A 24,090-nucleotide genomic window follows, 5' to 3' on the forward strand; every position below is an offset into this window, starting at 1 on the left:
CATAAAACATCTAACTATATAAAATGTGTTCTGCCATTTTAATTTAAACAGACATCCAGATTTCATGTTTATACAGCTTCCATACATAAAAAAAGACTTTAATGCAGTCTAAAGTAGGGCACACAAGGTGTTTGTTTAATTCAAAAAAAATTCTTATGTTGACATTTTCATACTGAAATTTGGTTTGCTTGGACTTAACACACCTTAGAGAACACAACACATTTTGCACTACATAATCCTTCATAAAAAATTCAACTTTCATTTTAATAGGATTCACACTAAACTTGAGTGTGTTTGACAATGAACTGAACTTGGGCAGACTTTAGGCACTGAATTATTCAGGAGATAATACAGAGTAGAGGATAAGGGGATAAGCTTCTGTTTTTCTTTTAGTCTGTGCTAGCATTCACTAGAATAGATGTATTTACTGTTGTGTAAAGTGCTGTATGTAAAAATAAAATTTGCTCAACAAAGTCAGTATTAAACTCGATATATTTTATTGACATATAAAACTTTGTTTTTAAACCAAAGAAAACGTTAGCAAAAAGCAAATTGATTTTTACTCATTATTTATTAATGCACTTTTATTTCACAATAGTTTGGATCAGTTGATCCTTGGTAATATTTTTAATTACAAATCTTAAAATGCTATTTGATTTCATATTTGATTCTCATGTGGGAAGCCAACTCTGTTTTATTAATAAGAATTTGTGATAACTGGCACTACTTCATTATCCTAACAAGACTGAAAGTAAATGATTCCTGGTAAAACATACAGTATGTAAACCATGGGTGACACCTAATTTGTTTGAGTACTGTGCATCATAAACAATTTTCCATTCAGTTTATTGTTTTTCTTGTTCACACCTTTTTTTCATCCTTTGTTGCATCTCAGTGTTGCCTTGATCTCCTCCAGCCATATAACAGCTATTGTACTTCCAGTTTCCATGAATACACTTCAGCAATGGTTACATGGCATTTCTGAACCTGAATTTCCTGATGGTGACAACAGAGGACCATGCACCCATAATGCTTGTTTAATTGTTTACTCACAGTTTCCATGAGTAATGTGTGACAATGCAGGAGCACAATTGGGAGACGGAATAGACAGTTGTCACGGACAGCCTGATAAAGGACTTTCATGCCAGGACTACAAGGTATTTTTAATGAAAAATGTTAAATGGCAAAGCCTATATGAGATTTTAGTGGTTTGGGTAACATATACTTTAATGACTCTGGGAAATAGGGCTATGCAAAACAGTGCTACATGTATTATTTATAGATATTTGCTTTAACCACTTGCCTACTGGGCACTTTTACCCCCTTCCTGCCTAGGCCAATTGTCGCATTTTGAATGACAATTGCGCAGTCATGCAACACTGTACCCAAAAAATGTTTTATCATTTTTTTTGTAGACAGACAGAGCTTTCTTTTGGTGGTATTTAATCACCACTAGGTTTTTTATTTTTTGCTAAACAAACTAAAAAAGACTGACAATTTTGAAAAAAAAGTTTTTTCTTAGTTTCTGTTATAAAATTTTGTAAATATGTAATTTTTCTCCTTCACTGATGTGCACTAATGAGGAAGCACTGATAGGTTGCACTAATGGGCACTGATAGGCGGCACTGATGGGTGTCAATACATTGACAGATGGCACTAACTGACACTGATAGGCAGCACTGACTGGCATTGATGTGCACTGGTATGTGGCATTGATGGGCACTGACAGGTGGCAATTATGGGCACTAACAGGTGGCACTGATGGGGCTTCACTGATCATCAGGGCACTGATGATCAGTGTCCTGATGATCAGTGTAGATGTCCCCTCTAAAGAATGCTGCTTACTGGCTCTCCTCTCCTCATGCTCTGTCAGTGTGAGGAGAGGATTGCCAATAACCGGCATTTACATGTGATCAGCTGTGATTGGACACAGCTGATCACATGATACAGCCTACGTTATTGGCTCTTTACTGTGATCGGTAACTAACTGTGTCCTAGGGATACAGTGCACCACCGATTGCCGTGCCGCATGCCCCTCGGGGGTGAGTACGCTCAGCTAGAGAGGGAGGATGTCATATGACATCCTCCCAGAATGAGAGAACCGCTGCATGTCCGCCAGGTGGTTACATGTATTGTGCTCTTTTAGATATTAATGGCATCCATAATAATGTTAAACATAATTAAAAATGTTTGCTTAGCTTGGAGGGGAGCTAGAGCAAAAGATTGGTTTCAGCTCTAGTCTAGCCCAGAAAAGGGAGACCCATGATTACAGCCATGCTATGTCTAATAATTTCTGAATGCATGGTCCAATTGCTCTGCTTAAGAGTCTGTCAGTGAGGCAACTGAACTTGCTGAGCTATACTTACAGGAGAAGTACAGTCAAAGCTCTTTTGACTGTACTTCTCCTGTGGATCCCAAGAGTGCAGTTCGTTCTGCACTTCTGTGATCTGTTTTCATTCAGTCTAGGCTGGGGAAAGATCCCAACTTTAAATTCGGCATCCACCCGAGTCTGGAGTGGCACCTGGCTCAGCCTGACCGTTTTGGTGGTGGGTGTCAAGGTCCTACCTTTCTTCAGAGCTTGTGCATCTCCATGAGCTGGCATCCATCTTGGTTTTCTGCAAAGCATGGTGGGAACCTTTATGCCTTCAGGCTTCTGCGGCTCCTCCTCAGAAGGGTGTGGTTGAGCACATTTAAACCTGCTGTCTGCAAGTGTGCTCTGCACTTGTGTCCTGTATGTTGCCCTGTTGCAAGCTCTTGTGTTGTTCCCATTGCTCTCCTGGTAACCGACTCGGCTTTGACAAGACTATTCTCTCTGTTAACCCTTTACCTGACCTCCCGTTGCTGAACCCGGCCCGTGACCTGAGTATTCTTTGCCTACCGTCTAGTACTGTCTGCTCCGTTGTTATTGACCCGGCTTGTCTGACTACTCTACTCGTGTTCCCATCTAGCTCCCACCAGCTGTACGCCATTGGCGGCAGTCGTTATCGCAGCTGGGGTCACTCGGGGGCCGCGACCTGGTCTCAGGCTGCGTCAAGTCCATCCCCACCATCAGGGGCCCTGGTGAAGGGTAGCCTGGGGCTTAGACTCCGCGCCCTGAGGGACTCCGGTCTGTGGGTAGTGGCTATCGTCAGTCGCAGCGTGACCGTACCATAGGCCTGCCTGCCCGTTCCAGCGTTCCTGCCCTGACAGTGGGTCAGTGATGGTCTGGGGAGGTATATCCATGGAGAGACATACAGGCCTCTACAGGCTAGACAATGGCACCCTGACTGCCATTAGGTATCAGGATGAAATCCTTGGACCCATTATCAGACCCTGTGCTGGTGCAGTAGGTCCTGAGTTCCTCCTGGAACGACAATGCCTGGCCTCATGTGGCAAGAGTATGCAGGCATTTTTACACTCTTTTATGCTTACTGTAGCAAAAACAGGAATTAGAACAAGGCAACTCAGGCACAACTGAGGCGTTAGAAAAAGGTCAGTAGATACAATCAAGAAAAAATTTGCAGGAGGACAGAAACTTCTATTAGCAACATCAAGACCCTTTAGGAACTATGTACAAAATAATGTGGCATAGAAGTGACCCTTTATAAGAACCAGTTGAGAGTCCCACACTGGCTGCCTGCAGAAGATCCAAACCCACTGTGCTTTGGCATAAACATTTTCTTGATTTTATTAAAAAAAAAATATTTATAGTGAGCAAATTATAGACAGAGACAGATAAAGAAAAATGGTTAAGATCTGAAGGAAGGCCAGGATTACCTGAGAGGTGTCCTGTATCCAAGGGACACAATAAATTCTGGTAGGCACCAGAGCAGCAAAAGATCAACCACAGATACCACGTATCTCAAAATTTCTCATGCTGGTGAAAAGGAACTGTAAGACATTTCATGTGGTTGATTTCTTTAATTTTGGTTAGCCACAGAGAAATGGATGGGAGTGATGCTGGGACACAAGCTCGGGTTGCATTTAATAAGTGTACCATAAGGGAGGATTTGTACCGCAAAAGCAGGACACAATTGAGATGAAGCAAATAGCTCACAGCATCAGTGATCAATTCCACTGATGTAAGCTGAAACACTATCTGGTGCACCTGGAAAGGCGCAGGTCTAAAAGATGTGGAAATAGGAACCTTCTTCCTGGCTATATCTCAAGCAGAGGCTAAGGATCTCAGCCCCTATAACATGGTTGTGGGTTATTCCCTCCACCTATGGTCCCTCTGAAAAGATAAATTTGGTCTGAATCTTTGTTCTTACCCGCCTCTACATCCACACTTAACTTTACCGGATGGGTGGAGCAGGGCCTAAACATTAGATTTTTTGGACAGGATCCTCCATTCAGCTCATTCTCCTTTCTTCAACAACATTACGACCTTCCCCAATTGGAGTTCTTTAACCGCTTGCCAATTGCCTGCCCACAATGTACTGCGGCCCAGCAGCAGCTATAGGCAAAGTGACATATGGGTACGTGGCTCTGGCTGTACCTACACAGGTGGGTGCAGCACACCCAAGCAGGTATGCAGCAGTTCCCCCCCCCCCCGTGACCACTGTGTCCACGGGACCAGGTGGGTTTTTGATCGCTATGCAATCACATAATCACAATGTTAGCAAAGCTGTTATGATTCAATCTGACTCATAACAGCTCTGCTTCTCTTCCCGATGAGCTGTGATTGGCCCACTGCTCTCATATGGTGGGGTTAATCACAGTACCCTGTAAAAAATGATCAGCTCTAGACAATCACATATCCCTATTATTTTGAACTGTCATGAACATAACCCATTTATAACAGTTCAAAGCAAGGTTTGCATTGCAGGAGTAATAATCTTTAATGCTCGTGCAAAGCAAAGTGGAAAAAAAAAATCCCTAATCATCCCCCCCAGAGTAGTACAATGTTACTGTTGTAACGTTGTACTACTCTGATAAAAGTATTAAACAAAATGATAATTAAAAAAAGTTAAAAAAATAAAATAAAAAATACTGTATTGAGGGTTTTTTAACTACTTGCCAACCGCCTGCCTGCAATGCATGGGCAAGTGGCGGCTCTGGGCACAGCAATGTACCCTTATGTCGCTTTCTATATTGGGGTGTGAACGTGCCTGCATCCCCGCTCCACTGACCCCTGTCCGTCCAAGGAGAGAAGGGAGAACACCGCACTATGAGTAAATGCACTACATTTTACACACGGTAGATTAGCACATTTAACCCTTTGATCACCCCATCACTCACCCAGTGCCATTAGTACAGTGTCAGTATATAGAACTTTTCACTGATCACTGTATTACTCCCACTAGCGACATCAGATAGCGTCAGGGTCTGCAAGTTCCCCTTCCAGCTAGGGTCAACTAGCGTTAGATTGCTCGCACTCGCGCTATAGGTCGCTGATAAAGCCATTAATAGTATAGTGTTTATACAGATTAATATACTGATCATGAACAGAACTGTCAGCACTAGCGTTTAGCCCCTCCGCTGTTTTTCACAGAAGATTTGTATCAATTGATTGTGGGCCAAAGAAATTTATACGCACAACAATACATCGCCGCCAAACAATTTGCATGGAAACCTATCATGGTTGATGAATTTAAACATTTTTGGAGCCTAACCTTCAATATGGACATTTAAAAAACTAATGAATTGCGGTCATATTGCTCCACAGACCCGATTCATCATATGCCCATGTTCTATGCTGTTATATATATGCCCAACAAGGACCAGCAACATACTGGTACATTGAAAATGTGCAAATACCAAGTACAATGAGGTTCCATGGGATATGTAGATAACCACAGTATGGGCAGCTCCAACAACTTATCTGACCAGCAATGAGACATGAGCACAAAACAACAAATAAAGGAGCACTCCCAACCCTGTGAAAGTCAATAGAGCCACAATCCCAGGAAGAGTTAAAATCGAAATTCAGTGTTGGGTTAAAAAGCATGACATGTAGATTGATACATCACCAAGCCAGTGGAGAGGAAAAACACATACAGTTGCAAGAAAAAGTATGTGAACCCCTTGGGATTACATGGAGTTTTGCATGAATTGGGCATAAAATGTGCTCTGAACGTCATCTAAGTCACAACAATAGAAGAACACAGTCTGCTGAACATAATACTACAGAAACATTAGATGTTGCCATGGTTAAATTGCACATAACATGTAAACATTCACAGTGCAGGGAGGAAAAAGTATGTGAGGCCCTAGCTTAATGACTTCTCCCAGAGCTAATTGGAGCCAGGAGTGAGCCAACCTTGACTCCAATCAGTGTGATGATATTGGATGTGTTGCTGACAGCTGTCCTGCCCTTAAAAAACACACACCTGTTTTGGGTTTACTGGTTTCAAGAAGCACTGTCTGATGTGAACCATGCCTCGCAGAAAAGAGCTCTCAGAAGACCTACAATCAAGAATTGTTGACTTGCATGAAGCTGGAAAGGGTTACAAAAGTATCTCCAAAAGCCTTGATGTTCATGTGTCCACGGTAAGACAGACTGTCTACAAATGGAGAAAGTTTAGCACTGTTGTTACTCTCCCTAGGCTTGGTCGTCCTGTAAAAATGACTGCAAGAGCACAGCGCAGAATGCTGCATGAGGTAAAGAAGAATCCCAGATTGTCAGCTAAAGACCTACAGAAATCTCTGGCACATGCTAACATTTTTGTTGACACATCTACAATAAGGAAAACAAGAATGGAGTACATGGGAGGACACCACGGAGGAAGCCATTGCTGTCCAAAAAGAATATTGCAGCACATTTGAAGTTTGCAAAAGAGCACGTGGATGTTCCACAGCACTACTGGCAAAATATACTGTGGACAGATGAAACCAAGATTGAGTTGTTTGGGAAGAACACAACACTATGTGTGGAGAAAAAAAAGGCACAGCACACCAACATCAAAACCTCATCCCTACTGTAAAACATGGAGGAGGGAGCATCATGGTTTGGGGCTGCTTTGCTGCCTCAGGGCCTGGACGGATTGTTGTCATTGATGGGAAAATGAATTCCAGAGTTTATCAAGACATTTTGCAGGAAAACGTACGACCATCTGTCCGCCAACTGAAGCTCCGCAGAGGATGGGTGATGAAACAGGACAATGACCCAAAGCATACAAGTAATTCAACAAAACAATGGCTGCAACAGCACAGAATACGCCTTCTGGAGTGGCCCAGTCAGAGTCCTGACCTCAACCCGATTGAAATGCTGTGGCATGACCTTAAGACAGCGATTCACACCAGACATCCCAAGAATATTGCTACACTGAAACAGTTTGGAGTAGTCCAAAATTACTCCAGATCGTTGTGCAGGTCTGATCTGCAACTGCAGGAAACGTTTGGTTGAGGTTATTGCCACCAAAGGAGGGTCAACCAGTTATTAAGTCCAAAGGTTCGCATACTTTTTCCTCCCTGCACTGTGAATGTTTACATGTTATGTGCAATTAAACCATGGCAACATCTAATGTTTGTGTAGTATTATGTTCAGCAGACTATGTTCTTCTATTGTTGTGACTTAGATGACGTTCAGAGCACATTTTATGCCCAATTCATGCAAAACTCCATGTAATCCCAAGGGGTTCACTTACTTTTTCTTGCAACTGTATTCCCAGAAGCTGGAAGGTGAAACATGATCCTGGACCCAACAGTTAGGTTGCTTAGCCCAGGCCCCTCAGGACAGTGGTGGTGGTGGTGTTTTGCATGTTTAATATTTTGCTTTAACCACTTCAGCTCTGGAGGATTTACCCCCCCCCCCTTCATGACCAGGCCATTTTTGTCAATACGGCGTTGCGTTATTTTAACTGACAATTGCACGGTCATGAAATGCTGTACATAAATGTAATTTACGTCATTTTTTTTTCCCACAAATAGAGATGTCTTTTGGTGGTATTTGATCATCTCTGCATTTTTTATTTTACACGTAATAAACAAAAAAAGACTGATAATTTTGAAAAAGAATATTTTTGACATTTTGCTATAAAACATATCCAATAAAATTTTTTCTACAAATAAAATTTCTTCGTAAATTTATTCCAAAATGTATTGTGCTACATGTCTTTGCTAAAATAAATTCCAATAAGTGTATATTAATTGGTTTACGTGAAAGTTATAGCGTCTACAAATGGTGGTATATATATTGGATTTTTTATTTATGTTTTTATACTAGTAATGGCGACCATCAGCGACTTGTAACAAGACTGTGGCGGGCATTCTGGCACTGAGTGGGAACTGACTAACTGCCACTGACATCTCCAGTGACACTAATACAGTAGTCAGTGCTAATAAAAAACACTGACACTGTACTAATGACACTAGGCAGGAAGGGGTTAACAGTGTGCTGTCTGTGTTTTACTGTGTAAGCTGTGTGCTGTTTTACTAGCCAGATCTGCTGCACAGCAGAGAGATAGAAAGCAGCATGTCAATACTTACAGGAGAGAGATCTGTGTTGTTTACACACAGATCTCTCCCCTCTCAGCTTCGCTGACGATCACTGAGTCCTGGCCAGGAATCTCAATCTGAGACCCAGTGATTGATATCCACAGGAGCCAATGGTAGCGTGGGTAGGGCGGCGCGCACGTGCGCCCCCTACACAAAAATGCAAATTTGCATATACTTACGTGACTTTGCACAGCGCAACCACCCTGTAGCAGTACATCTGCTATGGGGCTGTCTTAAAGTGGTTAAGCATAACTAAATCATTGCTCTCCGCCAAACTGAATTTTTAAACATTTTTTTTCCTTTGGTACATGTCCCACAGGGAAATGCCCAGCCCCCCATGCCCTTTGTTTGACAATCCCTTGCCTATTAGTCCAGAAAATGGCCATTACTGTTTTTCAACATTTGTCTCCCTTTGACTTCAGTGGGGTTTGGATTTGGCACCTGAACTTTAGTAATGTTTTTCCAATGCTGCTTGAACCGAACTTAATTTTTTTTGGATATACACTAATCTTTAGCTAGGAAACCAGTTCACAGCTGATGTCCAGACTCATACTAAAGTTGGGTATACACAGTACACAGTAGAGAATTTCAAATTAAAACTTGTACAATGTTCTCAAGCATTCAGATGTCCTTCAAAAGTAGTTCACAGTTTCCTTTGCTTTTAACATTCAATTTTGGAATGAATGGACTTTACCGAATGAAAACCATATGAACTGTTAGTCATTCATATATTTAAGATATATTTTCCATCCTGCTCCTTTAACTTTTCTGATCACTAATGTCGAAAATGAAAGTCGATTTGACCTTACTAATGATTAGAAAAATGGACAAACATTCTTGCAATGTTCTTACAATGAAAAATGATAAACAAAATTCTATTAGTGTATACCCAGCTTAAGAGTGAGGACAACAAATGTAGTCATTGTACAACAACTCTAACAATGAGCCAGTGCAAATATGCATTTGTTTCATTTTCTCCCCCTCTCAGAGGAGAGTTTTAATAAAAAAGTACAATGCAATGTCTGGGTATAATTCTTACAGAATAATAGTCCAGGCAGAATTATAACAGGTGTTGGCACAATAGAGAATCAAACATGAAAATAACATATTACTGCCTGAGATTAATAAAATGACATAAACAGATAATAGCTAAATGCAACATAGTTCACCAGTCTACTGAGTATATATCCAGTATACAAAAAAGGTTTAAATAATGTAACAGAAAAGAAAAAGCTGTTTTCTAACAATAAACTTAAATTTCAAACCGATCAAGCTGCTCGCCTTTGTCTATGGCATGTGAAAGGACAAATAATAATAATATATTAAGACTAATCAACAGTGTACTAAGGGACCTACAGCATCAGCACTACATTGTTCACCCAGTGGCAACCCCCAAGAACACAATATATACAAGGAGAGGGAAAGAAGGGCCTCGGCATCCAGCAGCCAAGATGGCATCAGTTGAAGTACAATGACCGCTATTTGTGGATCATTCCAAACCTCACCAGCTGATCAAGAGACAGGAACCAGCACACCATACAGGGTCCGTCATAAGGATCCCAGCTAAACCAAGATCCATGAGGGACAGTGAAGAAATAATGGGGGATCTTTCTTTATACACTAATACAGCAACATCAGATCCCACATCAAACTTCTTTACAAAAAAACAACCAATTCTGGACACTAAATTAAAGGAAGAATCTCTCTTCAAAAATGCATGTTGGCATACAACACATATGGGACAGAGTTAACTATATAACGGATAAAATGGGTAATTATGCAGAAGACCATAATGATTTATTCACACATGGGTCTAAAAGAAGATCTACAAAAGCTGGCTACAATATTTGTGGACCTGGATGTTAGATCATGCTGCAATAACATTAAATTTCGAGGCACGAGCGAGTGCATACCTCTGGCAGACCTTAAACAGTACCTCCAGAAACTCTTTCTCAACTTACTACCATCCATTTATCTGAAAATACACCAGAAGATGTAATTGCTTGCATACTTTTCTTCTATGTGAAGGAAAAAAGTTATGAAAACACCACAAAATGTCTTTCCTCTTCAAGGACCATATTCAGGGATCACAATATACAACGATCTTACACAAGTCACCTTGCAAACTAAGAAACAACTCACTTTCACCAAACTGCTGAGAAAGAATAAAAAACCCTACCAATGAGGCTTTTTGGTTAAATTACTAATCAATAATCAAGGCAAATTTAATTCCAACTCCAAACAGACCACCATCTCTTGCAATCAGAAATATGAAGGTGCAGAATCGTCAAGATTCCAAACGACCACATACCCCACATGAATGTATACCCTCCTCACCAAAGCTGGAATATTTTTTTAAAACTTCTATGTCACCACTGCATAAACATGCCTTACAGTATATGCCAATAAACAAAATTGCTTTTTCCCTCTGACAAATTAAGCAGTACTGAACTACTCTTGGAAACCCTTTTGGGAATCTTGTTGTTTTTTAAATTTTTTTTTTTTTTACAAAAGTTTGTTAAGAATAGGTCCTATCTTAGTTTTGTTTTTGAACCTTTTGTAGTTTTGGATACCACAAATACCACAGTATTTACCAGACACTGCCGTTATGTTTTCAAATGGCTAGAACTACTACATGCCAAACCTCATCAAACCTTTCAACAAATCTGAATCACCTCAACAATGAAAAAATGTAACTCTTAATCTGCCTTATCCCTTCAACAGGCATGTCACTTAAAATCTTAGTGAGTAATAGTAAAGATTTAAGTAGTCCATACAAGTACAGGACCCTTTGGAAAGAGGCTATAACAAATTCCTGTGCTATTATCTGTGATTAAGATACCCACTTCCCTGAGGACAAAAGACTTACTTTTCCATACCAATGGTACCATATCTAGCCAATACACAAAAAGGAGTTGCTATTGTCATTAAGGATTCTGTGGCCCTTTCCTTAAAATCTTCTGCACTTGGAGAAATACATCATCCTACTGTGTGAAATCAACATCAATACACTATAGTGAACAATTATGCACCCAATTCCAGACAAATGACTTTTATGAAATTTACTATTATGTGGTGACGTCAACACAATCCCAAACCCAACACAGGACGCTTCTGATTTTTGATCAAGTCAAAAGATCTTCTTAAACCTTCTTCTACACTTGGAAGATCTGTATGACATATAGAATTGTCTCCAATCGGCAGAACAGGACTACTTACTACTCTTCCTCCCACAATCCTATTCAAGAATTGACCTATTCTTGTCTGACAAATAGCTACTCTAATAAGCTATTAAAGGGACGATAAATGACATTACCTGGCTGAACCATGGAACTATAGTGCTTGAACTATAGGAGCAAGATGTGTCCCCACCTTTATATGGTGCAACAACATATCAATTTTGTTTCTGATAGAAAGCATCAAACAGTAATAAATGAGAATTTACTTGGATACTCTGACCTAAACTCTGTACGCAACCAGGATCTACTCTCCCTCTGGTGTGCACACAAAGCTTATATCAGAGAAACACTGATCCAGATTGGCACGGGAACTAATAAAACTGAAGTTGCAATGCTTAACTGAAGTACTTAACCATTTCAAAACCCTAGACAATCATAATAAAAAAACACATAGCTTACAAACATATAGTGAATGCCTAACTGTAAAGAGGACTGAAAACACTACTAATTAATGATCATATACCATAAATTAACTCACTACCATCAAGGTAATAGAGGTGAGAAATTATTAGCTGATCAAATAAAACTTAAACAAAGTAAAATTAAACTAATATATATAATCCACTGAGTGACTCAGTAAAATCTGATGAATCCTAAAGATATAGCAGATGCCTTGGGGCATATTACAGTGCATTATACAAACTTTTCATGCTCATGAAATTGCTCAACCGCCAACTGACAAAACTGTTAAATTCCTTTAAGAGAGAAATTTTGTGCTGTTTTCCGTTTTATTGAAACTGAAATTCTAAAGAGGATTGAGAATTTGCTCAATAAAAAATATTTCCTAGACCAGATGGATAAACTAATACTTCACCTAGTCCAAATGTTCAGTGCCATTGCAACCTCAGGTTCTTTCCCAAAAATAATGCTATGAGTAGAGATGAGCGAATCGAACCTGGCGAAGTGGAATTCATTTCGAATATTAGGAAAAATTCGATTCGCGCCGAATCTGAATATTAGCAAACTTCGGATGCGCGAATCGAATTTTCCCCGATCGGCCGATTTTCATCCCTTCTACAGCCGGCAAAAAGTGTCCCTGCAGAGAGCTCCGCTATTTCTGACAGTTCTCTGACAGTTCCTTCACATTTACAGCAGTTGAAACATTGTATCTATTTGTTTCCATTTAGGATACAGATGTTTTTATTCGGAAACAAATAGATACAATGTTTCAACCGCTGTAAATGTGAAGGAACTGTCAGAGAACTGTCAGAAATAGCGGAGCTCTCTGCAGATACACTTTTTGCTGCACTGGAATTCTTCTTCATCCTCATCCTACTTCTTCTTCTTCTTCTTCTTCTTCTTCATCCTCATCCTACTTCTTATTCTTCTTCATCCTCATCATCCTTCTTCTTCTTCTTCTTCTTCTTCATCCTCATCCTACTTCTTCTTCATCCTCATCCTACTTCTTCTTCTTCTTCTTCATCCTCATCCTACTTCTTCTTCTTCTTCTTCATCCTCATCCTTCTTCTTCATCTTCTTCTTCTTCTTCATCCTCATCCTACTTCTTCTTCTTCTTCTTCTTCTTCATCCTCATCCTACTTCTTCTTCTTCTTCTTCTTCTTCATCCTCATCCTACTTCTTCTTCTTCATCCTCATCCTACTTCTTCTTCTTCTTCATCCTCATCCTACTTCTTCTTCTTCTTCATCCTCATCCTACTTCTTCTTCTTCTTCTTCTTCTTCTTCTTCTTCTTCTTCTTCTTCATCTTCATCCTACTTCTTCTTCTTCATCCTCATCCTACTTCTTCTTCTTCTTCATCCTCATCCTACTTCTTCTTCTTCTTCTTCTTCATCCTCATCCTACTTATTCTTCTTCTTTTTCTTCTTCATCCTCATCCTACTTCTTCTTCTTCTTCATCCTCATCCTACTTCTTCTTCTTCTTCTTCATCCTCATCCTACTTCTTCTTCTTCTTCTTCTTCTTCATCCTCATCCTACTTCTTCTTATTATTCATCCTCATCCTACTTCTTCTTCATCTTCACCCTCATCCTTCTTCTTCTTCTTCTTCTTCTTCATCATCATCCTCATCCTACTTCTTCTTCTTCTTCTTCTTCATCCTCATCCTACTTCTTCTTCTTCTTCTTCTTCTTCTTCTTCTTCTTCTTCTTCTTCTTCATCCTCATCCTACTTCTTCTTCTTCTTCATCCTCATCCTACTTCTTCTTCTTCTTCTTCTTCTTCTTCTTCTTCATCCTCATCCTACTTCTTCTTCTTCTTCTTCTTCATCATCCTCATCCTACTTCTTCTTCTTCATCCTCACCCTACTTCTTCTTCTTCTTCATCCTCTTCCTACTTCTTCTTCTTCATCCTCATCCTACTTCTTCTTCTTCTTCTTCTTCATCCTCATCCTACTTCTTCTTCTTCTTCTTCTTCTTCTTCTTCTTCTTCTTCTTCATCCTCATCCTACTTCTTCTTCTTCTTCATCCTCATCCTACTTCTTCTTCTTCTTCTTCATCCTCATCCTTCTTCTTTATCTTCTTCTTCTTCTTCATCCTCATCCTACTTCTTCTTCTTCTTCTTCTTCTTCTTCATCCTCATCCTACTTCTTCTTCTTCTTCTTCATCCTCATCCTACTTCTTCTTCTTCATCCTCATCCTACTTCTTCTTCTTCTTCATCCTCATCCTACTTCTTCTTCTTCATCCTCATCCTACTTCTTCTTCTTCTTCATCCTCATCCTACTTCTTCTTCTTCTTCTTCTTCTTCATCCTCATCCTACTTCTTCTTCTTCTTCTTCTTCTTCATCCTCGTCCTACTTCTTCTTCTTCTTCATCCTCATCCTACTTCTTCTTCTTCTTCTTCATCCTCATCCTACCTATTCTTCTTCTTCTTCTTTTTCTTCTTCATCCTCATCCTACTTCTTCTTCTTCTTCATCCTCATCCTACTTCTTCTTCTTCTTCTTCTTCATCCTCATCCTACTTCTTCTTCTTCTTCTTCTTCTTCATCCTCATCCTACTTCTTCTTCTTCTTCATCCTCATCCTACTTCTTCTTCTTCTTCTTCATCCTCATCCTACTTCTTCTTCTTCTTCATCTTCACCCTCATCCTTCTTCTTCTTCTTCTTCTTCTTCTTCATCATCCTCATCCTACTTCTTCTTCTTCTTCTTCTTCTTCATCCTCATCCTACTTCTTCTTCTTCTTCTTCTTCTTCATCCTCATCCTACCTCTTCTTCTTCTTCTTCTTCATCCTCATCCTACTTCTTCTTCTTCTTCTTCATCCTCATCCTACTTCTTCTTCTTCTTCTTCTTCTTCTTCATCCTCATCCTACTTCTTCTTCTTCTTCTTCATCCTCATCCTACTTCTTCTTCTTCTTCATCCTCATCCTACTTCTTCTTCTTCATCCTCATCCTACTTCTTCTTCTTCTTCTTCATCCTCATCCTACTTCTTCTTCTTCTTCATCCTCATCCTCATCCTCATCTTCTTCTTCTTCTTGCCATGGGCCCCTGTACCGCCTCCTCATGCTGCTGCCAGGTCCAGAGTGTGTCATGGGTCCCTGTACGGCCTCACATTGCTGCTGTCTCCATCGCCACACTCTGCCATGTGCCACTTTCAGGTCTCCTCACACTGCTGGTGGGTTCCATTTTGTCATAGGGTGCTGTATGGCCTCCCATTGCTGCTGCCTCCACCGCCACACTGTGGCTCCACACTCTGGTTTTGGCCCCGTGACTGCCCAAATGAGTGAAGTGTGCGGTGATTCTAAGATCGACGGCACTCATCTGCATGTCATACTGACTGACAGTATTATTTCTCTTCCCCAGCAGACTCCAAGGGCATTTAAATTAAAGGTACAGTGTTCTGCACTAATATAAAGGCTCTCTGAAGCCTAGAAACCCTTTTTATAAGTTAAATTCGCAGCGAATAAATTCGCATCGAATTTATTCCACAAATTCGGCGAATCAGCCGAATCGAATTTTTTAATAATTCGCTCATCTCTAGCTATGAGCAACTATTGTCACTTTACTCGAACCAGGGAAGGACCTGATTTACCCCCAGAATTCTCAGCCATTTAGATATAATAGATATTATATCTCAGTATTTAGATATAAAAATGTATGCTAAAACCTTACAGTAGCTCACAGATTAGTACCCTAATCTCAAATGCAATCTACCCAGACCAAGTGATTTAATTACAATTACAGAATGCTTTAAGACTCCTTCTCTGCTCCTCACATTGGATGCAGAGAAGGCATTTGACAGGGGCCAGTGGGGTTATCGATTTCAGACTCTCAAATCATTTGGTTTTGCCACCACTGTTCTGCCTGGTGTTAAAGCTCTTTAGTCTACTCCTTCAGCACAAGTATACATTTTCAGTATGTTATCTAACCCATTTTATACTACAAATGGCTTGTTGAAGCCCTCTATACTCACTCCTCTTCTAACTTTGAATAAGCCATCAAAAGAGATTCCAACAACTATGGCATACCAGTAACACAAATTCAGCCTCTTTGCCTGCACTCTTATTAATCTACTCAGAAAAAGCTTCTTCCCTGCAGACAGTCCAAAGCTTAATTTCAGTGTTTGGTCACATATCCTATCAACAAGAGCAAATCCTACGTGATAAACACAGGCTTTAACCTTGGCTCATCTCCAGAATTATTACCAATATATGTGAAGTAATCAATCTATCCAGTATTTAGGGATGTACCTCTATCCTTATGACACATTATACAAGCACAACTATGGTCCAAATAATAAATTAAAACTAATATGTATTATCAAATTTGAGTTGGCAAAATTGCAGCCTTTAAAATGATAGTACTTTCCAAGCGTCTATATTATTTTGGCACTGTATTTGTCCCCCCCCCCCAACATTTTTTAGCAAACTACAGCAAAAAATAAACTGTAGCAGGATTTCTTATGCAATCCCTTTTAAAACCCTTAAAAGTAGGAGTCTCAGGGTGCCCGAACCATAGAGATCAATATTATACAACAGTACTATCACTATAACACTCCTTACACCTTAACATTGATAACTGGAAGACCAAAGGTATTACAACTCTGCCACAATATGATGACCCAATTACTCAAGACATTTCCATTCAATATACACCAATAGAAATACCAATGAAAGTAAACTTTACACAACACCTAATATTAAACAGAGAGGAATATCATTATTATTATTATTATTATTATACAGGATTTATATAGCACCAACAGTTTGCGCAGCACTTTACAATATAAAAGGGAGACAGTACAGTTACATTGCAATAAATAACAAGATGATTAAGAGGGCCCTGCTCATAACAGCTTACAATCTAATAACAATATCATTAATATACAGTATATTCTTCTACATCACAAACTAAACTTTGTAAAGTCACCACATATGCCCAAATTGGAAGAGCTAGGAACCAATTTTTCAAAAGAATAATGGTCAAAAGCCATAAAAACTAACTTCCCATCTTCCAGATGTATAAACTAGTGGGATATTTCTTATAAAATCTTGTCCAGATGGTATCTCATGGCTGCCCGATTATCCATCATTTCACCAATTAACTCACCATATTGTTAGGGAGAATGTGGGCGAATAGTTAACATTCTTCACATTTTGTGGTCCTGCAAAAATATACAAAGCCTGTGGACCTCAATATTCAGACTAATAGCATATATTACTGGGATTCATATATCTCCTACCCTACAACTGGCCTTCTTAAATTCAGGTAATAAACTAGCTATAGTAAGCAAATGAAGATGGACTACTCCATCATTCATCATAGAAGTGATCCATAGAGTTAATATGAACTACATTTACAAAAAATTATTAGCTGCTAGACAAACCTCACAAAACACATTTTATAATAAATGGTAAATGTAGCTTACACATCCTAAAGCTTCAGCCTAGAAGTAAGTCTGGTGTGTCTTTACCACAGTGTTACATGTCACAAATTCTTATACCAAGCAAAATAAAAATATCACAAGCAATAGCAGCAATTAAAGGTACATCATTTGTGATAGTATTACCTATATAACCTAGAAATAATTTTTTCTTCACCTTTGCAACATCACTTAAATTGCTAAATGTCTAAGAGTTTGTCCCTTTAAAGATTTTACAGGAATAATATTTACTGTATATGGCAAGTTATTTCTCTGTGCATTATTTCTTTCCTTTTTCTTCTTGTACCAGAGAACTAATAAAAACAAATGAACAACAAAAGAGTTTTAGTCCTATTAAAATACATTAATTCTGTGTTTTAGGTGGTTTAAAAAAGCAAGAATGTATTGCTTCATTGAATTAAGCGATGAGGTTTTGGTCTCTCCAAATATGTCTGGTGAGAGCTTCTGAGCCAGGAGATTTATTGTTGGCAAAGTGTTGTCCATCTGACTAACACAGTTATTGAGGAGGTACATCTTCTACAAGGGTGGCAGCTTACCGAGATTCACTTGCTGCAACATTACCTGTGTTTGCTGTGGTTAAGTTTTTTGAATTTGCTCCAAGTTGAAGATATCTTCTTTAAACTGTTGTGATTTGTGTAAGCTAGAGGAAATCTCCATGTGTTAGATCAGTGAACAGTGTTGAGAACTAGGGAGCATTAGGATAGCTCTTATGGTGTAGTCAGAGGCTGCAATTAGCCCAACAGTTGTCAATTGAAATGTTAGACAAAGGGCATCTGATATCATAATGTGACATTTGATTTTTGAGATAATTTAGAATATTTTGATTAGTATGTGTAATCTTCAAATAAAGAAGAGTTGGCTGGATAAATTATAATTTGTTCAGCTTATAAAATTGTCCATTAAATGCATTTACAGAAAAATTGGATTTAGGCCAGTTAAAGGACAAATCAGAATATTCACTAAACTGGTTTATAATCTCTGAGGCTCTCTGCAGTAAAGGGCCCTGGCCTGCCAAATATAACAGCATTTCATCTGCATGTGATCCACATTTAAGGCCCTGGATGGCGAGTGAGTAGCCAGAGGTTCAACTAGTAGCATATATAATAAACAGGGCATCTCTGTAGAGTTTCTATAAATACATGAACTCATGATCCAGCCATTAATACTGACATGCACTACTGGGTTGAAATATATAATTTCAAGGCCAGTTAAACATTTGGGGCCATACCCAAATCTGTGTAAAAATTTTTAAAGGAACCACATTTCCTTGTCATGCTTTTGCCATGTCTAGCCACAACTCTGTTGCCTAACTGGTCAGCCTGCAGGTTAACATAAAAGTGCCTGGCATTAAGAAGGGTGTTTTCAGCTAAGATGAAACCAGTTTGGTCCGGGTGTATTAATGAGGTGATAACCTGAGTAAATCTGAAAGACAATTTTTTTTGCTAGATTCTTTACATCCACATGTAAAATGGAGATTGGTTAGTAGGATTCACAGATTTTGAGATTCATATTAAGTGCATCTTGCTTGGAACTTGGTAAAGTGTGCATGGGGCCAGGATATCCAAATAGCTTTCATACAATTCAATGGGTAGCAGTCTGAATCTCTTTTCTTGATTGAGACCCCTCTAACATTTGAACCTGCTACATGTGGGAAAGTAAATGTGGGAGAGTTATCTGTTGCAGATACTGAGCCATTTCTAGTGTTGTTTTGGTGATCCAGGAGGTACAGAGTGTTACGATCGCAAGATCATCGCCACCAACATGCGACGATCCCACGATCGCGACGTCCAATATGTGACGATCGCGGCGTCAGACCCCAGCCCTTCTCACCAAACTCGTGACCGAAGGACTAGCCAATCTAAAACCGCGATGTCACGTGCATAACAATGCCATACCCAGCTGCACCCTGAACAACGATTTTCCAGCTAATGGACCACAGATCGATGTACTGGCAGCCTGAGCGATTGTTACTGGGTCAGGTTAATTACGCAATTAACCCTTCACACTGCCACCACCTCCTTTTTGTCAGAGAAAGAGGAAACTCGGCGATACCAGCTATAATACTATAAGGGTTGTGATAAACATCTGTATAAAACGGTCACCGCAGGCCGGTTATACAGAGGGTTAAACAAACACTGTAGCGTCTCTTTAGAGGCAGGAAATTGTAAGTTGCAATACAGAGCTATAGAAACAGTTCAACACTTTCAGAAAGAAAGATTTATTACTAAAAGGTCAAACAGGTGCAATAAAAATATTTACAGAAAAAAAGATGTAACTAAGATATATATATAAACATACAGAGAATAACAGCACAGCAAAGAGATAACAGAGAGAGGTTAAAGGGTTAAGGTACTTGCCATTAAGCCTTGGATGTAAGCAGATCAAGTTTCTGAGCAGAAGGGGCACGGGTCTCACCCAGTTGGTATTGATGTTAAAATGGGAGACGTTTTCAACCTCCTTACTTAGGCCTGACAGCCTATTTTGTAGTCTCCAGCAGGGGGTGGCTCTGAAGTTAAGGACCAATCCCCGCTTAGGGCGTGGAGAGATGGGTGGATGCCTCAACTAGAGCAAAAATCTCCCTTAACTCATATTTTGGCCTATAACTTTCCATCTGCACAAGTGACATTCCACCCGCGGGTAGATTATTATGCAGACAAGTCTGCAGATTGATTAGATATGAATTATGAAAGTGTACACTGAACGGTTCACAAGATCTATTTTTCTGCTTTCCTGTGTGTCCGAGACAAGGCTAGTGACCCATCAAACTGTTCTCCTGCTCATCATCCATCTGACGATATGTCCGGTTTTTATGTAAGTCTCTCATATTCCAAGATATGAGACATAGGGGAGTGTTAGGGATCCAGGTATGACCAGAAATGTGTGGACTGACACAGGGAACAGCAGGCTTCAGAAATGAAATAATAATAGAATTTATTAAGAGCCACAACAAAATAAACAAACGCAGTGCAAACAAAACCAAACCTTAAACTAATATAAATAAGAACAAGTGTCGTCAGGGCTGGAGAGGTGGAGTGGTCACGCAGGCCGGGTCAGGAACAATCGGGCAGACAAGGTACAACAGGAGCAGGCAGTGGAATGCTCAGGATAGCCGGGGTCGGCCGGAGTTTGATCAGTGTCAGGCTCAAGCAGAGAAACCAGGGCAGGCAGACGACAGGAACAGGTACAGGGGCTCATGGGGAAAAAAAACACCAAGGCACTGATTGCAGGCCTGGTCCTGCTTAAATAGACCTCCTGCAATCAGCCTCAGGTGATGGCTTGATTGCAGGAGTGAGACCCTGGCTGCTGAAAGCACCCTCTGGTAGGAGCTGGTACTGCAGCCCACAGAGCAAGTGAGCCACAGCACCACCAGTGGTGAGTCCATTCCTGACAGGGAGAAATGGATTTTGAGAAGTGTTATCTGATTCTGTCACCTACGCTGAGTTGGGTTTATTAGGTCGGGATCTCTTTCAACTCTTGGGAAAGCTTGCCTTATCTCTTCCGAGGTGTGAAGTGGCACAGGTTCTAGGACAGCTAGGCCTCTGCTCCCTGGGGGCCTTTATAGCTCCTATGACCCTCCTGTGACATTTTTTAACACACATATACACGGTCACTGTGCCTATCAGTGTGAGGGGGAAGGGAGAATGAGGGGAGAAAGTGGAGATTCTTAACAAAATGGCGGGACTGCATCAGTCTCTGGTGCGCACAGAGGTCCCTGAAGACATGTACAAAACAGTTAGATATTGCTAAACATACTACTTTAAACACCAATTTTCAATATTTAAAGGGTGAATTTAAAAATATACACCTATATACACAATGTTGCCAAAATTATTGTGACACCCCTCCAAAATCAGTGAATTCAGAAGTTCCGATCACCTCCATGGCCACAGGTGCATAAAAAACAAGCACCTAGGCATGCAGACTGCTTCTACAAACATTTGTGAAATAATTGGTCACTATCAGGAGCTCAGTGAATTCAATGTGTGGTACCGTCATAGGTTGCCACCTGTGCAATAAGTCCATCTGTGAAATTTCCTTGCTACTAAATATTCCAGTCAACTGTTAGTGGTATTATTACAAAGTGGGAAGCAACTGGGAACAACAGCAACTCAGCCATGAAGTGGTAGGCCGCGTAAAATGACAGAGCGGGGTCAGCGTATGCTGAAGTGAACAGTGCACAGAAGTTGCCACCTGTCTGCAGAGTCAATAGCTAAAGAATGCCAAACTTCATGTGGCCTTCAGATTAACACCACAACAGTGCATGGAGAGCTTCATGAAATGGATTCCATGGCTGAGCAGTTGCACCCGAGCCTTACATCACCAAGTACAAAGCAAAGCGATGGATGCAGTGGCGTAAAGCACGCCACCACTGGACTCTAGAGCAGTGGAGACCTGTTCTCTGGAGTGACGAATCACGCTTCTCTGTCTGCCAATCCGATGGACGTGTCTGGGTTTGGCAGTTGCCAGGAGAATGGTACTTGCCTGACTGCATTGTGTCAAGTGTAAAGTTTGGTGGGGAAATATGGTGTGGGGTTGTTTTTCTGGAGTCGGGCTTGACCTCTTAGTTCCAGTGAAAGGAACTCTTAACGCATCAGCATACCAAGACATTTTGGACAATTTCATGCTCCCAACTTTGTGGGAACAGTTTGGGGATGGCCCCTTCCTGTTTCAACATGACTGAGCACCAGGCAAAAATACAGGTCCATAAAGGCATGGATGAGCCAGTTTGGGGTGGAGGAACCTGACTGGCCTGCACAGTGTCCTGACCTCAACCCAATAGAACACCTTTGGGATGAATTAGAGTGGAGACTGCGAGCTAGTCCTTCTCATGAGTGCCTGACTTCACAAATACACTTCTGGAATAATGGTCAAACATTCCTATGGACACACTCTTAAACCTTGTGAACAGCCTTCCCAGAAGAGTTCAAGCTGTTATAGCTGCAATAGGTGGGCCAACTCAATATTGAACCCTACGAACTAAGACTGGGATGCCATTAAAGTTCATGTGCGTGTAAAGGCAGGAGTCCCAATACTTTTGGCAATATAGTGTATATCCTGGCATAGGCAGGCATAGTTTTCCCTGGATCACAGATTTAAGAAGTACTTGGTCTTTCTCAGAACATCTAGAGATAGAATTGGAATATTCTGTTGCAGAATAAGCTGCCTGAGGTCCCTGGTGAACAAAAGTTGTAAGCCCTTACATGACCCCATGAGAACAGCTTCTGGGACTGTAGTTGCATCAGGCTGGTTGGTAAGTGTGCAGGGAAATCTTTTGTTTGTTTGTTTATGCTGTGCATTGCTCTTCCATGTACACCTTGCTGCATAGGCCTGTTATAGATTGGGGTGGTTGCCACTTGCTTGTACAGTTGGACAAATTGGGTGCAGGAATGTACATGAAGCCTTTGCTGCCATTGTGCTCTTGCTGGGCGTCATTTGCGTCCCTGTGCCTTTAAGGAGCAGTTGGCTACCTCCAGGAAAATCTGCCCCTAATATATCGATTCTTATATGTGCTCCTACTATGGAGACTCTGTAAATTTATAGTTAGGACCACAGTATGCACAGAGCTCCCTTGGTGTGGGCACTGCGGCTTACGCATATATTTGTAAATGTGTGCAAACAAAACCCTCTGTTTTTAAAGCAAATTGTTTGATCGGGCTAATTTGGTTGTTTTACAAGCTGATTGGCAAGTGTACAGGGAAATATTTTGTTTGTTTGTTCCATATTTTGCCCTTCCATGTGTACCTTGCTGCATAGGCCAGTTAAAGATGGGGTGGTTGCCACTTTCTTGTACTGTAGCTGCATCACTTAAGAACTATCAACGGGCAAAGACCTTCTGATTAGCCAAATAATATTTGTGTAGGTCAGGTAAGCCAAGGCCCCCTGGTTCCTAATGGTTCAATGGTTCTTAAGCGCTCAGATCCAAATTGTAGGGTGGGATGGAGGCCACAAAAAAACAGCTGAATAGTCAATTTACTTTCCTTAACTATTAATGGAGAACCCCCACACATGCATTTCTTAATAAAGTAGACAAAGACTGGTAATATTTTCATTTTTATTATTTTTATTCTGTTATAGATAAAGGTACAGTATATATTTTCTTGCCTCAGTTTTACATTTCAGAGTAGTGAGTATTGGGAGAAGGCTCAAAGAAAAACAATTCCAATCTGTAGCATAAATTTGCAAACAAATATAAGTTAAATCAGATACCTTTTATAGCAGAAGATCAGAATCAGCCTTTATGGGATACTTAGCACCAGTGGGGGGAATGTTGGATTTGGCCCAGTTAACCTTAAGTCCTGCATATATTGTACACTTATCTACAATTCCAAAAACCTCCCATAGGGAAGAGCCTGGGTACAATAAAAAAAGAGTAAATCGTTTGCATATAGGGCTAGGCATACCTCCTACGACCAAGGTCCCACCACAGCTGATGAGCAAAGAGCTATAGCCAATGGCTCATCATAAGTGTGAACAGGGAAGGGGACAGGGGACAACCTTGCCTTGTCCTTTTACCTATTTGAAAGTACAGGGAGACAGCATGTCCAATTGTTAGAACCACCTTAGGGTTTCTATAAAGAAGATAAATCCATTAAAAAAA

This window comes from Staurois parvus, unplaced genomic scaffold, assembly GCF_062004578.1.
Source record: "Staurois parvus isolate SC_StPar_1 unplaced genomic scaffold, SC_StPar_1.0 ptg000549l, whole genome shotgun sequence".
In the NCBI taxonomy this organism is placed as follows: domain Eukaryota; kingdom Metazoa; phylum Chordata; class Amphibia; order Anura; family Ranidae; genus Staurois; species Staurois parvus.